A 13,930-nucleotide genomic window follows, 5' to 3' on the forward strand; every position below is an offset into this window, starting at 1 on the left:
GTTAATATTTCCTGAAGTAACTAGCTAAAACATTCCACAATGAAATAAAGTAGTTAACATTTCCTGAAGTAACTAGCTAAAACATTCCACAATGAAATAAAGTAGTTAACATTAGCTAACCTAGTTAAAACATTCCACAATGAAATAAAGTAGTTAACATTAGCTAACCTAGCTAGCTAAACATTCCACACTAAAATAGTTATAGTAAGCTAAACTATCCAAGACATTCCACACTACCTAACTAAAACATTACACTCTGAAATAAAGTAGTTAGCATTAGCTAAACTAGCGAGCTAAAACATTCCACTCCAAAATAATGTAGTTAACATTAGCTAACTCAGCTAAAACATTTCACACTAAAATAAAGTAGTTAACATTATCTAAACTAGCTAGCTAAAACATTCCACACTGAAATAAAGTAGTTAACATTAGATAAACTAGCTAGCTAAATCATTCCACACTGAAAAAAGTAGTTAACATTAGTTAACCTAGGTAGCTAAAACATTCCACACTGAAATAAAGTAGTTAACATTAGCTAACCTAGCTAGCTTAAACATTCCACACTGAAATAAAGTAGTTAACATTAGCTAACCTAGCTAGCTTAAACATTCCACACTGAAATAAAGTAGTTAACATTAGCTAACCTAGCTAGCTTAAACATTCCACACTGAAATAAAGTAGTTAACATTAGCTAACCTAGCTAGCTTAAACATTCCACACTGAAATAAAATATTTAACAATAGCTAACCTAGCTAGCTAAAACATTCCACACTGAAATGTAGTTGACATTAGCAAACACTGGCTAACCTAGCTAGCTAAAACATTCCACACTGAAATAAAGTAGTTAACATTAGCTAACCTAGCAAGCTAAAACTTTCCACTCTTAAATGATGTAGCTAACATTAGCTAACTTAGCTAAAACATTTTATACTGAAATAAAGTAGTTAACATTTGAGTTTCACATTTTGAACTGAATTACTGTATCAAAGTAACTTTTCAAAGATATTATTATTTTTTTAATGGCCCTGTAGATTTTACTGCAGAGTAAAATTAACATTGTTGTTTTATTCTATAAGCTAATTGTCATTTAGAGCATTATTTTGCAGAAAATTGCAGAAATTTCTCAAATAACAAAAAAAAAATGCATAGCTTTGAAACCTCAAATAATGCAATGGAAACAAGTTCATATTCATCTTGACTACTCCAAGTCTTTTTGGATAACTTTCTACCAATCCTGGTGCAAAAATTCAAGCAGTTCAGTTTGGTTTGATGGCTTGTGATAGATTCCAGAGGTTTTCAATTTGATAAAATCAAGGAAAAACAGACCTGTATAGCAGTGTTGTACTCTGTTGTTAGATCCTACTGCTATGATATCATAAAACATTACTTTATAAATATAATGGTGTTTTTTATACTATGACAGTTTATTGAATTGTGTCCCCAATAATTTATAAGTTTTGTTTATCAAAGTTCTTGCCAATGCACAGCCTTAACACAATGATTGGCCAATTTATCTGAAATTTAATTTCTACATTCATTGTTCACAATTTCAGCTCTGTTTCTCTGAATACTTTATCAATGTCACTGCAGTTCTGATCCACAACCCAATAATATTTCCTCCTGCGGTCCTTACCATTGAAGAACAGGGTGAAAGAAGGACAATAATTAGGGATGCCCCGATACCACTTTTTTCCTTACCGATACTGATACCGGCTTTTCTGGTATCGGCCGATATCGAGTACCGATACCGATACCAACTGTTTTATCCTGAATATGATATAATAACGTGATTGGCTGCTCCGCAGTTTCCACCTTTTTTTTTAAAGGTCTGTTAAGATGTTTGGCTGCAGTAGATAATAATTGACAAGAAGCTCCTGTTGTCGACTTAAAATTATTTAATTGAACATGTAATGATCTAAATATGGTAATAAACAGGAAAATCTTTTCAGATTTTCTATTTTTATTTTTTATTACAAGATATATGTGCAGTGTTTCTTTAAGAGACCTATTAAGAAATCGTAAATATTAATATTAGATGTATTCTTTCAGCTGATGCATATAGACATTCAGTCCTAAAAACTTATTATGATTAAGAGAGTGAAGTGTCATGTGAGTAATCTTGTTTGTGCTGACCCAAGTGTCTGATACTAGTGAGTTGTTTCTGGATATTTGAACTGAACTGTGTATGTGGGTGAGTGTGCAAAGGACAGTTAAGCTGACACCGCAAAAAACTGAATGTCCAGTCTGTAGTATGTATCGCAGAAGTCAGCACCTAAGCAGCAGAGATGAGGCCAGTGGGTAATAAAAACAGTTGTAATCAATTAATGTTTTAACTCAATCATTTAGAAACAGTTGCTGAGGAACCGCTTAACTGACCTTTGCACAGGATGTCTGGGTGGGGTTTTGGGGATATAAGGTCTTGCAACTGTAAGGATCACTAAACTTCTTCTACTGAAACTCTGTGTGAGTGGACGGGGCTCCCAGAGCTCTGTTGTAATAAAATGCTAATTTGTGGATTTCCAAACTGACCCCTCCCCCAACCTCTCTTTCAGCATAAAGCGCCACCTGACCGACAGATTTAATTCACATGCACGTTATAACACAGCAATCGAAGGCAGAGGGTTTTAATACAAATATATTCTTCTGGCTCAAGTTTTGTCAAGCACTGTTTGGACCTAAATGAGGATTACTGGCGACTGGTTTGATAGATCTAACTTTTACTGATATGTGGGGCGAGGAGTCTGAGGTGAGCGCTGTATGTGTGTGTGTGCTGAAGTATAGACCTGTAAAAAAACGCAGCGGTGAAACAGTGTAAAATGCACTCTTTCGGTTCTAATTCAGGAACCATGCATCCTATAGGAAATGCAGGTAAATATGATAGATAACTGAGATTTTAAGATTTAAATTGGCATATTGGGTGTCCATATTGAACCTATAATTATTCAGAAACACAGATATTAATTATGATATATTATGGCACGTTAAGAGGTTAAGACTGTTAAGCAAGTAATAATTATTTAGATGAATATTTAGGTAGCTGGCTCGTGTATTCAGATCTGTACTGTATAAAACATAGACTGTATATAGCTGGACAGAGCATCGTCTCTCAAAAGTGAAGCCACCATAGGTCGGGCGCCCCCTGCTGTTCGGTTTCAGAAAGCCGTGTAACCCCACCCATCCCCATAGGTTTCAATGGCAAAACAGACAACTTTCAATCACGTTTTTTTTCTAATATACTGTAATTCTACCTCCATTATTTAAATGCAGCAGCTAGTTTAACCTCTGCTTATATTGTAAATTTTTTATATCCCCACAGAATTCGTTTTTTAAAACGTTATTCAGCTCTATTCAAAAAGGTGTGGTTATGGTAAAAGGGCTGGTTATGGGCGGGACCAATAAGAGACCGTCAGCTCCGCTCCGCCCCGCTCTGCAGTCTGTGACCGCGAGGCAGCCCTCAGGGGCGGAGTTATTTAAATGAGTAGGCTGCTCTCCACAGTCTTTCTCCCTCCTCTGCGCAGAATCGGGTGTCAGGATCGCCAACATGGCGGAAGATTTTGGCTTCATTTTCATTGAATGAATGGGAACGGCGACACGGCGTCCATCTTTTTTTACAGTCTCTGGTATAAACTGATGAAGGAGTTGTAAAGTTACTCACTAGGAGATGGTGGATGGCAGAAATCCTGCTCCATAGCGTTAGTATTCGGCTCGGTTAGCGGTCGGCTCGGTAAGCAGGTTGGTCAGGTTTGTTTGTTTAAATTTGCTGTTTGAGCAGAAAGGCAGGCTACTGCAGTACCAGCACTTTGCTATGCTTCACTGTTTTATCTGTACGTTTTACCCGAGCTGTTTAACCCGATACCCATTGCCAATACCAATACTATGTGTACGTGCCAGTATCGGTGCCGATACAGATACGTTATCGGTGCAACCCTAACTATAAGCATATGAATTCAAGTTAAACACATGCTACTATACCACTGGAAGTAAATGTATCCCTTTTAAGACTTAAAAAAAACAATTTCTTTCTTAATTTCATTCTGAAATTGACTATGTTTCACTTCAACCCAAATCCATTTCACACTGTTTTTTTTCCCCTTTGGGCGACTTCGTGTATTTAACAAATAATAACATAAGATAACCTCAGGCCTATAGGTTTCATGTCACACATATATTGAGAAAACACAATGAGATTGCAGATCTGCAATATAAAAGCCTTTTATTAAAACACACAGAAGAGTAAATATAGAGGTGAAGCAATACAAAGATAATTGTTGGTACTGGATAAAAAATATTAAGAAACTAAATCATTTGGATGTTCTTAGTAAATTTGAAGAATAAAAAACCTTCAGCAACATATAATACTCAAAAAGGGAATGATGAGCGTATAAAACTTGACATATACAATGCAACCAAATAATCACCTATATCCCTCTATAGTAACACATTTTTAATCAGAGCAACTGAATCATAGACAAATGAGAACACCAGCAGAGGGAGTGAATGAGCCTGCAACCTTACTGTGCTACACAAGTCTTGAGTGGGTTGATTTCAGTATGGGAACTAAGGCTGGAGCATTTTATTTAACCTCTGGAAAGGATTTTGTTGGCCTCTCTGCGGGGGTCTGGATGCTCCTCCGGTCCACACGGCAGTACCCAGCACAGTGTCGTCTCTCTGTGGCTCTGGTGGTGTTTTCCCCTTCTCCTTTCATATGGATGGACCTTAGGTTAAAGGTTTGGTCCTAAACATTTAGTTGCAAGCTAAGAATCCTACTTTACTCCTAAAAACTACGACATCTAAATTTTAAAGACTAAGTTATGCTAATCTAACATCTGGTGCAAGCACTGAATGTAAGATGCAAGATGGCGACGCACAGTAGTGCAGCGGCTTCTCACGCTCCTAGCTAACACCCTATTTTGAGCTGTTTTTACGTCAGTTCTGACCCAACTTCCGCTCTTTGGAGAACAAGCTTGATCTGCTGCGGCTGAGGATGAGTGTTTCTGAGGAGATGAGGAACTGCGCTGTGATTTGTCTCACCTGGCTGAACCACACCATGCCGGACTCAGCCTTCCAGCTCGCCGGCCGGTAGCTCTTCCAAGCGGACCGCAGCCTGCTTTCAGGGAAAGACCGGGGGGGTGGCTTGTGCGTCTACATAAACAAAGGTTGGTGCACAAACTGCGTGTTGGTAAACAGCCACTGCTCCGAGGCCACAGAACAGCTGAGTGTCGCCCACACTATCTGCCTCGTGAGTTTTCGGTGGTGTTCGTGAATGCTGTTTAAATAGCACCGGATGCTAATGCTAACAACGCGCTGAAGGAGCTTTATGACAACACTAGCTCGCTTCAGAACAAGCATCCGGATGCGTTCTACGTGGTAGCGGGCGATTTTAACCACGTAGAACTGAAGAACACGCTGAACAACACGTGAACATGCCAACGCGAGGTAATAACACGCTAGACTGTGTTTACACCAACAGAGCCTTCCCCTGCCCCCACCTCGGGCTTTGCGACCACATCTCCTTCATGCTGGTCCCTGCATACCACCCCCCGCTGCGACGCTCCAAACCCACACAGAAGACCATCACTGTGTGGCCCAATGACGGCGACGCTGTGCTGCAGGACTGCTTTGACTGCACAGATTGGCAGGTCTTCAGGGAGGCTGCTTAGTGTGAGGGGGAGCTGGATCTGGAGGAATACACATCTGCTATTCTTGGGTACATCAGCAAGTGTGTGGAGGATGTGCCCTGGCTGAACACAGAAGAGAGCTGACTGTTGGAGTTAAGAGGGCAAAAGCTGCATATGCTCAGAAAATCCAGGGACACTTTTCCTCCCAGGATCCACAGAGCATGTGGAGGGGCATCAAGTGCATCACGGACTACAAATCTAACGTTGCACAAAGCTCCAAAGACCCATCCCTGCCTGAGCACACACACTTTTTGTCCCACTCCCCTCAGGCCGGAGGCTGCGGAGCATCAAGTGCAAAACAACGAGACTGAGAAACAGCTTCATTCCGGAAGCTGTAAGACTCTCAAACTCCACCTAACAACACACTGCACTGACACACGAGGACAATTACTGTTTACAAACACTGTCACTTTAGCCGCACTGAGAAACTTTATCTTTTACTGCTCTAGTTTCATTATCATGCTGCTATAGCACACTTGCACTCTGGACTTCATGTTGCTGCAACATGTCTTCTCTTCTATTTATTTTTCTTTTTTGGGGGTATTTATCTTATCTATTATGTATATTCTATTTTTATTGTATTCCTTTATTTATCTATATATCTATTTTAATAAAAGCTCTTGGGTATAAACTGGATCGTGAGATCACAATTTCGTTCCATCTCATGTACCACGTGATGCGAATGACAATAAAATCTCCTTGAATCCTTGACAGTGCCCTCATTCGAATGACCTTCCCTTCTCCAGAACTGAACTCTTACCGTAACTACCCTAAAAACTGAGCTCTGTCTCACAAAGAATGTCCTGAAATATCAAACATACGAGAAAACACAACATGGAATTCAATAAACATGATTGCTGGATAAGATTCATTTTGCTGAACCTGTAAAATCCATTGTTAAAATCAGTTAATGTTTGTTTCTGGTGGAACATGTAGGATTAAGGTGTTCTGTCCAAAAGATTTTAATTGCCGTGGGACAAATTTGGGATAGTTTTCTCTCCTGTGTGAATGCGCTGGTGTTTATTGAGATGACTCTGTTGAGTAAAACTGTTCCCACATTCTGAGCAGTAATATGGTTTCACTCCTGTGTGAATGCGCTGGTGATTTTTGAGAGTACCCTGTTCAGTAAAACTCTTCCCACAGTCTGAGCAGTGATACGGTTTCTCTCCTGTGTGAATGCGCTGGTGTATTTTGAAATGACTCTGTTGATTAAAACTCTTCCCACAGTATAAACAGTGATACGGTTTCTCTCCTGTGTGAATGCGCTGGTGTTTTTTGAGACTACTCTGTTGAGTAAAACACTTCCCACAGTCTGAGCAGTAATACGGTTTCTCTCCTGTGTGAATGCGCTGATGCAGTTTGAGAGTCCCCAGTTGATTAAAACTGTTCCCACAGTCTGAGCAGTAATACGGTTTCTCTCCTGTGTGAATGCGCTGGTGTATTTTGAGATCACTCTGTTGAGTAAATCTCTTCCCACAGTCTGAGCAGTAATACGGTTTCTCTCCTGTGTGAATGCGCTGGTGTATTTTGAGATGACTCTGTTGAGTAAATCTCTTCCCACAGTCTGAGCAGTGATACGGTTTCTGTCCTGTGTGAATGCGCTGGTGGACTTTGAGATGACTCTGTTTAGTAAAACTCTTCTCACAGTCTGAGCAGTAATACGGTTTCTCTCCTGTGTGAATGCGCTGGTGATTTTTGAGATTACTCTGTTTAGTAAAACTCTTGACAAAGTGCTGATGTTTCTCCATGTCGGGACTTGGCTTCATTTGTCTGTTAAATGCAACAATTTCTGTGTGTTCTGGAGATTCTTCAGGACGGCTTCTGCTTCACCTCTTTCAGCAGTTTAACATTGCTCTTAGTTAAATATCCTGGTTGTTGGTGATTAATTTCAGGGGAATATTTTCATTTCTGGGAAAAAAAAAAAAAACAAAGAAAAATGCCAATGAATATTAATATAAAAACAGGTCAATTAACTGAAGAGAACTGTCTAAATCAATCAGTTACACTACATTGACAAAACTACTGGGACATCTTCATATTACCATAAAAGCTTCTGTACTGTACCTGGTGGTCCTCCAGCCACTAGAGGGAGGCCACATTTTGCCATTTGCAATAATCAGGCAGACACCTGCTTAGTGCCTTTATAAGGACTGCCCACTGTTCAGACAGTCTTGATTCTGTTCCAGTCTCACTAGAAGCTGAGAACTTTTAGTTTGAAAGAAAGAAAGACAAATGTCCTTAGGTTTTATTTTAAAGCCTCCTTGGGTGTTCTCCTGGGGCTGCTTTTTGTTTTCCCTTCTTCTGGGGTATTCTTGTGTTTTCTACCTTTTGTTAGTTCTGGATAAAAGATTCAAAGTTGATCTTGAGAAGATACTCGTATTCCCATTTCCCTGAGTATCTTTATTTAAAGGCACACTAGGAAGGATTTCCTTGACTGTTGAAGTTTTTAAAGAAGTAAAATTACAGCTTCTGACTCACTGCAGCGCTGCACTGAGGTGTAATAGGAGGAATAGCGGTCCTCTCGTGTCTGTGCCGGAGCTCCTCTGAGCTCAAACCAGGCTCTGTAAGTTTGCCTCTTTCGAGAGCTGCGACCTGCTTTCCACCCTGCAGTTCTAACCAGGGGCGTCCCTGGCCTGGGCTTCAGGGGCTTTATCCCAGAATCATTTTGCTCAGCTCAGCTATATTATTAATGATGAGACAGGCCACTGGCCGTGTGTAAATGGAAAATCTCTTAACACTAATCACGGAGCCAGTTCAAGGATAAAGTTCCGCCTTTCAGGAGAAACAGCCAATCAGCCTGCTGGTTTTGCGGAGCGCAGGTAGAGAAGCCCCACCCCACTCTGTCTCGCTGGGGAGGATTTTTAAGTTCCTGCAGTGGGTTGCAGCTCTGATGTTAAAACATATCTGGATAAACGGCGATTTTTCTAAGAAAAAGGTAACAGAGCTAACCATGTGAACTGTGATGAGATCTGTGGTTCTGATGGTTAAAAAGACTCAAAAATCTAAACACACAGATCAAACCCTCTGTGTGCTTAATAAAATACAGCCTGTGACAGTCAGTTAGACTAGAAGCTGGAAAGAGACGGAAGATGTCTGTGAAAGCCAGAAAGTGAGAAAGAGAGACTAAACGGCCTAGAGAATGGCCAAGAATAAATATGGGAATCTCTTTCACTCGTTGGCGTGAGCTAAGAGACGCTAAACAGCTGAAAACAGAAGCCGAAATGTTCGGCTTCTTGTTGGACAAGTAAGTAGCATCTTATTTTGTTGCTGTGGTGTTTTACTGAGATAGTCTGTTTAGCTTCATATTCATAACGTTACTTTATAGAGTAGTAGTCTGGGTTTTGTTGTTTGTGGATATATATGATGGTTATAGTCAGGTAGAATTTACATGTACAGTGGTGTGAAAAAACATCAAACCAATTTAAATATTAGTCAAAGACAACACAGGTAAACACAAAACGCTATTTTTAAATGAAGGTTATTAAGGGAGAAAAAAAATCTACATGGCCCTGTGTGAAAAAGTGATTACCCCTAAACCTGATAGCTGGTCGGGCCACCCTTAACAGCAACAACTGCAACCAAGCGCTTGCGAGTCTTTTACAGCACTGTGGAGGAATTTTGGTCCACTCATCTTTACAGAATTGTTGTAATTCAGCTACATTGGAGGGTTTTCGAGCATAAACAGCCTTTTTAAGGTCATGCCACAGCATCTCAATCGGATTCAGGTCAGGACTTTGACTAGGCCACACCAAAGTCTTCATTTTGGTTTTCTTCAGCCATTCAGAGGTGGACTTGCTAGTGTGTTTTGGATCATTGTCCTGCTGCAGAACCCAAGTTCATTTCAGCTTGAGGTCACAAACAGATGGTCAGACATTCTCCTTCAGGATCTTTTGGTAGACAGCAGAATTCATAGTTCCATTTATCACAGCAGATCTTCCAGGCCCTGGTGCCGCAAAACCGGTTCACAGAATATTTTCCCAAAAGTCTTGGGGATCATCAAGATGTGTTTTGGAAAACTTGAGACGAGCTTTAAATGTTCTTTTTGCACAGCAGTGTTTTTTGTCTAGAAATTTAGACATGTCGGCCATTTTTTCCCAGTCTCTTTCTGATGGTGGAGGCATGAACACTGACCTTAACTAAGGCAAGTGAGGACTGCAGGTCTTTGGATGTTGTTGTGGAGTCTTTTGGGACGTTTTGGGTGAGTCGTCGCTGCGCGCTTGCGGTCATTTTGGGCAGCCGGTCACTTCTGGGAAGGTCCAGTTCCAGGTCAATTACCTTCTTTCTCAATTGTTCCTGAATTTCTTTGGATCTCTGCATGATGTGTTGCTTTTAAGGATCTTTTGGTGGACTTCACTTCGTCAGGCAGGTTCTATTTAAGTGATGTCTTCATTGATAACAGGTGTGGCAATAATCAGGCCTGGGTGTGGCTAGAGACAGTGTACTCAGGTGTCAGAAACCACAGTGACGGTATGTTTTAACAAGGGGGCAATCATTTTTTCACACAGGGCCATGTAGGTTTGGATTTTTTTTCTCACTTAATAATAAACAGCTTCATTTAAAAATAGCATGTTGTGTTTACCTGTGTTGTCTTTGACCAAAATTTTAATTGGTTTAATGTTTCAAAACATTTAAGTGTGACAAACATGCAAAACAACAGGAAAGCAGGAAGGGGGCAAACACTTTTTCACACCACTGCGTGAAATATAACCAGCATTTTGAAATATTGTGAACAATATTACACCCTACAATATTGTGCCATATCACCCACCCCTAATTATCATGTCAGGGTACTACTTTTTTTATACTGTTTTTAGCAAAAGGAAAAATTCACACTGTTTCTCAATCCCTCATTATATATCTACTAAAGACAGATTATATCTGTCCAGTATCATTTATTTTACTTTAATCCTGGTTATATGGAGATATTCAGAGTGCATTATTAGAATCATGATATTCTGGATCATTAACTTCTGATACAAATCTGATAAAATTCTTGCATTATTTAATATCTCATGTGATATGCGCCATATCATATCATATGAAATAATACAATTAAATATTCATTTTGTTGCAGTAGTGCAATTCAAAAAATATATATTTTTTTAATTCAGTAATGTTAGCTACCAATTAAAAACTGCTGGTACCTTTAGCTAGCAAGTAAACTTTAGCTACTGATTATAAAACGCTTGCAACTAGCAAACATTAACTATTGGTAATATAATGCTTGCAGCTAGCTGACATTAGCTACCTGTTATAAAGTGCTTGCAACTTTAGCTAGCTTTCTAAAATTAGCTACAGATTTAAAAAATGTTGATACCTTTAGCTAGCTAGCTAACACGAGCTACTACTTTAGCATTAGCCACTTGCAATTTTAGCTAACATTTGCTACCCGGATAAACAAATCACTGATAACTTTAGCTTGTCAGCTAAATAACTGGTTGTAAATAAAAATTAAATGTTATTTTACGCTAGGATATTTTGGTAGCATCACATAGCTGAAATCAGGTTCTTGTTTGAATTGTTTGTAATGTCTTGTTTTAAGCGAGTGTTCTTAAGAAATACAATTTAACCCCTGTACTTTATGATAATATTCTGATCCAGAACACATAATTCTTTAATACAAGTAGAATTATAAATAAAAATATATTTATTTTAGCCACTGACAGCATGATTTATACTAGAAGAATAAACAAAACCAGTGGATTTTAGAGGTTTGACTGTAATATCTGTACTAAAACAAGTGTTGCTGGGTAATACAGTTTTGCGGTTTATCAATATACTCTATACCCCTAATATAAAAGACGCTGCCAGTAAATTAAATAATGAATTTCTTCATTACACTACTTTTATTAAGCATTTCTTAATATTAGAGATGGGACTGATCCGATACAATATCGGTATGGGGGCCGATATTGACGTAATTCGACGAATCGGATATCGGGCGGGCACGGCCGATCCACTTACTGATTTATATTCCAGTCCACAGCTTGAGCTGGACAATAAACCCGCTTTAACGTTAACCTCAAACTCATCACTGATCCGGTTTCCAGTTTAACAGTTTACCCTGAACCACCAGCCGCTTCAGTCTGCGGCTGACTGAGTAACTTTAGCTGTTTGTCTACAAAAAAGTCGATTATCCGGAGAGTTTTAACTTTGGAAACGCTGTACAGTAGAACGGTACACGTAAAGTCAGCGCCCGAGAGGTAAACAGATTAACACCAGCAGTCTGTTAGCCTAGCTAGCATTAGCACTGAACTGAACAGCAGCTGCATTCCGGTGTTGTAAAGGTATTATAACTACAGACTGGAGTAAACTATAGCCATAATCCACATATACTATAAAACCACAGGATCTACAAACACTAACCAGCACAAACACGCCTATCTGTTATTAGAAAACAATCATTAATTTAGTTCGGAAATACAGTTAGCATCGCCAGTTAGCCGTTAGCCATCTCTATGAAGATCTGCAGTCTGTTAGCCTAGCTAGCAAATGCATTCCGGCATTGTGAATGTAATAAATAACTATACTGAGTGAACTACAGCCATAATCCACATCTAATATCAAACCACAGATCCTACCAACCCTAACCAGCAGTAAGAAATCAATCAGTTATTAAAAACAGTGATTAATTCAGCTCGGAAATACAGTTAGCACCGCCGGTTAGCCGTTTTTTACTGGAGCGGCTACTGCAGTTAAGACAGAGCTGAATAAATAAATAAAATATTTCTCATTAAATAATAATAATTAATAATAATAATAATAATAATAATAATAATAATAGGATTATCTGATATTCTGCTGGCACAGCTACAGACAGTGGAGGGAAAACTCGTGTTAGTTTCACTTAACTTCTAACAGAGAAGAGAGAAATAAGCTCATAAACTCTTAACTATGACCTAAATCAGTGAATTCTCTACAAAAACACTTTTTAATCTGTCTTATACTGGAATTAATAGCAGTATTTTTAACTTAAAACATGTTTTTAACCACTATTTATTCATAAAACACGGAGCTCAGCACCTACCCGCAGCACAGAAACACACAGACCGTTGCTGAGGTACGGTGGCTCAGAAAGACCAAACGTAGCGTAACTGCAGTTCACCACTAAACAGCAGGGGCCGCCAAAACTTCATTTAACAGCATTAAAGTGCCTCATTTTATAAAGTTCATCTAAAACAAAGGTATTTTATTACTCTGTTACACTTACAACAGTAATAAACGCTGTAAAATTATTAAGTTATCAATTAATTCTTAGAAGACAAGTTTAAACATTATTAACCATTAAAATGCATTAAACAAATGGCTAATTAGATTATATGAATTACAGTTACAGTATAACTTTATTACTGTGCTACACTTGCTTCAGTAGTAAATATTATAGCCAAATAACAGATTATTATATTCTGTTTATTCTCAGTTTTTCTATTCTGATAAAATATGATTTTGATGTATCTTCATTCACAATGTCAAGTCTCTTAATGTGTCGTGTTATTATTATTATTATTATTATTATTATTATTATTATTATTAAATGTAGCTAAAGATACTGTGAACATTTTAAAATGATTTTTTAATTATGTTTATTATTACAGTAAAAAAGTGAGTTTTCTTTTAAATCAGTAAGCTAATAATTATTATTAAAACACTAGTGGCAAAGTAAAATTCCACTTTACGAAGTCTTGCCTGACCCTTACCTCACTACAATAATTTCTAAAACTAATTATTTTTAAATGTAATATTTAACAGGTAGACTTTTATTTTGACGGGAAAATTATGGAGCTGCTGCTGCACCAGACATTCGAACACACGCCCCCTGATCACCACGCAGAATAAGGAGTAAAGCGCTCAGCGGATCAGATCCACATTCAGACTGAAGAACTCCAGAACTGGAGGATCTGCCTGGTTCTGATCTGCTATCAGTCTGAACCCAGAAGCAGATCCATGCTGAGACTGGACCGCTGTGCGTTTGGAGACCCTGATTTTATGAAGGATCCAGATCAGATTTACACCACATTTATCTCAGATTTAGTTCAGATTTATCTCAGATTTAACCCACATTTATCTCAAGTGTGTATTAGTGATGAGAGAGAGAGAAAGAGAAACTTCTCCATACCTTCTGTAGTTCAGCTGATCCTGCTCTTCCTCCTCCGCTCCAGCTACCGACCCCGGAAGCTCAGCGTCATCCGGGTTATGTAGAGCCCCGCCCCCTCCCCCGCTATATCACATTATACCCCATCACCGCTAGAGGG

General features: G+C 38.9%; 3 protein-coding genes across 4 annotated transcripts in view; all 3 read right to left on the minus strand.

The window, feature by feature from the left end:
* Positions 1-13,930, minus strand: part of LOC125780501 (zinc finger protein 239-like) — a 1,096,042-nt gene that overhangs the window by 98,421 nt on the left and 983,691 nt on the right. The gene's annotated exons all lie outside the window — the stretch shown is intronic.
* Positions 1-13,930, minus strand: part of LOC125801162 (zinc finger protein 585A-like) — a 270,147-nt gene that overhangs the window by 98,421 nt on the left and 157,796 nt on the right. The window lies entirely within an intron of this gene.
* Positions 1-13,930, minus strand: part of LOC125801414 (zinc finger protein 271-like) — a 233,679-nt gene that overhangs the window by 83,323 nt on the left and 136,426 nt on the right. The window contains exon 1 of one of the 2 annotated variants that reach the window (XM_049478104.1): positions 13,795-13,817. The exons of the other annotated variant lie outside the window; for it this stretch is intronic. The gene's annotated coding sequence lies outside the window, so the exon portion shown is untranslated. Of the gene's footprint in view, positions 1-13,794; positions 13,818-13,930 lie in introns of those variants that run through there. 2 annotated transcript variants of the gene reach the window in all.

The sequence above is a fragment of the Astyanax mexicanus genome, chromosome 4 (assembly GCF_023375975.1).
Source record: "Astyanax mexicanus isolate ESR-SI-001 chromosome 4, AstMex3_surface, whole genome shotgun sequence".
Taxonomy (NCBI): domain Eukaryota; kingdom Metazoa; phylum Chordata; class Actinopteri; order Characiformes; family Acestrorhamphidae; genus Astyanax; species Astyanax mexicanus.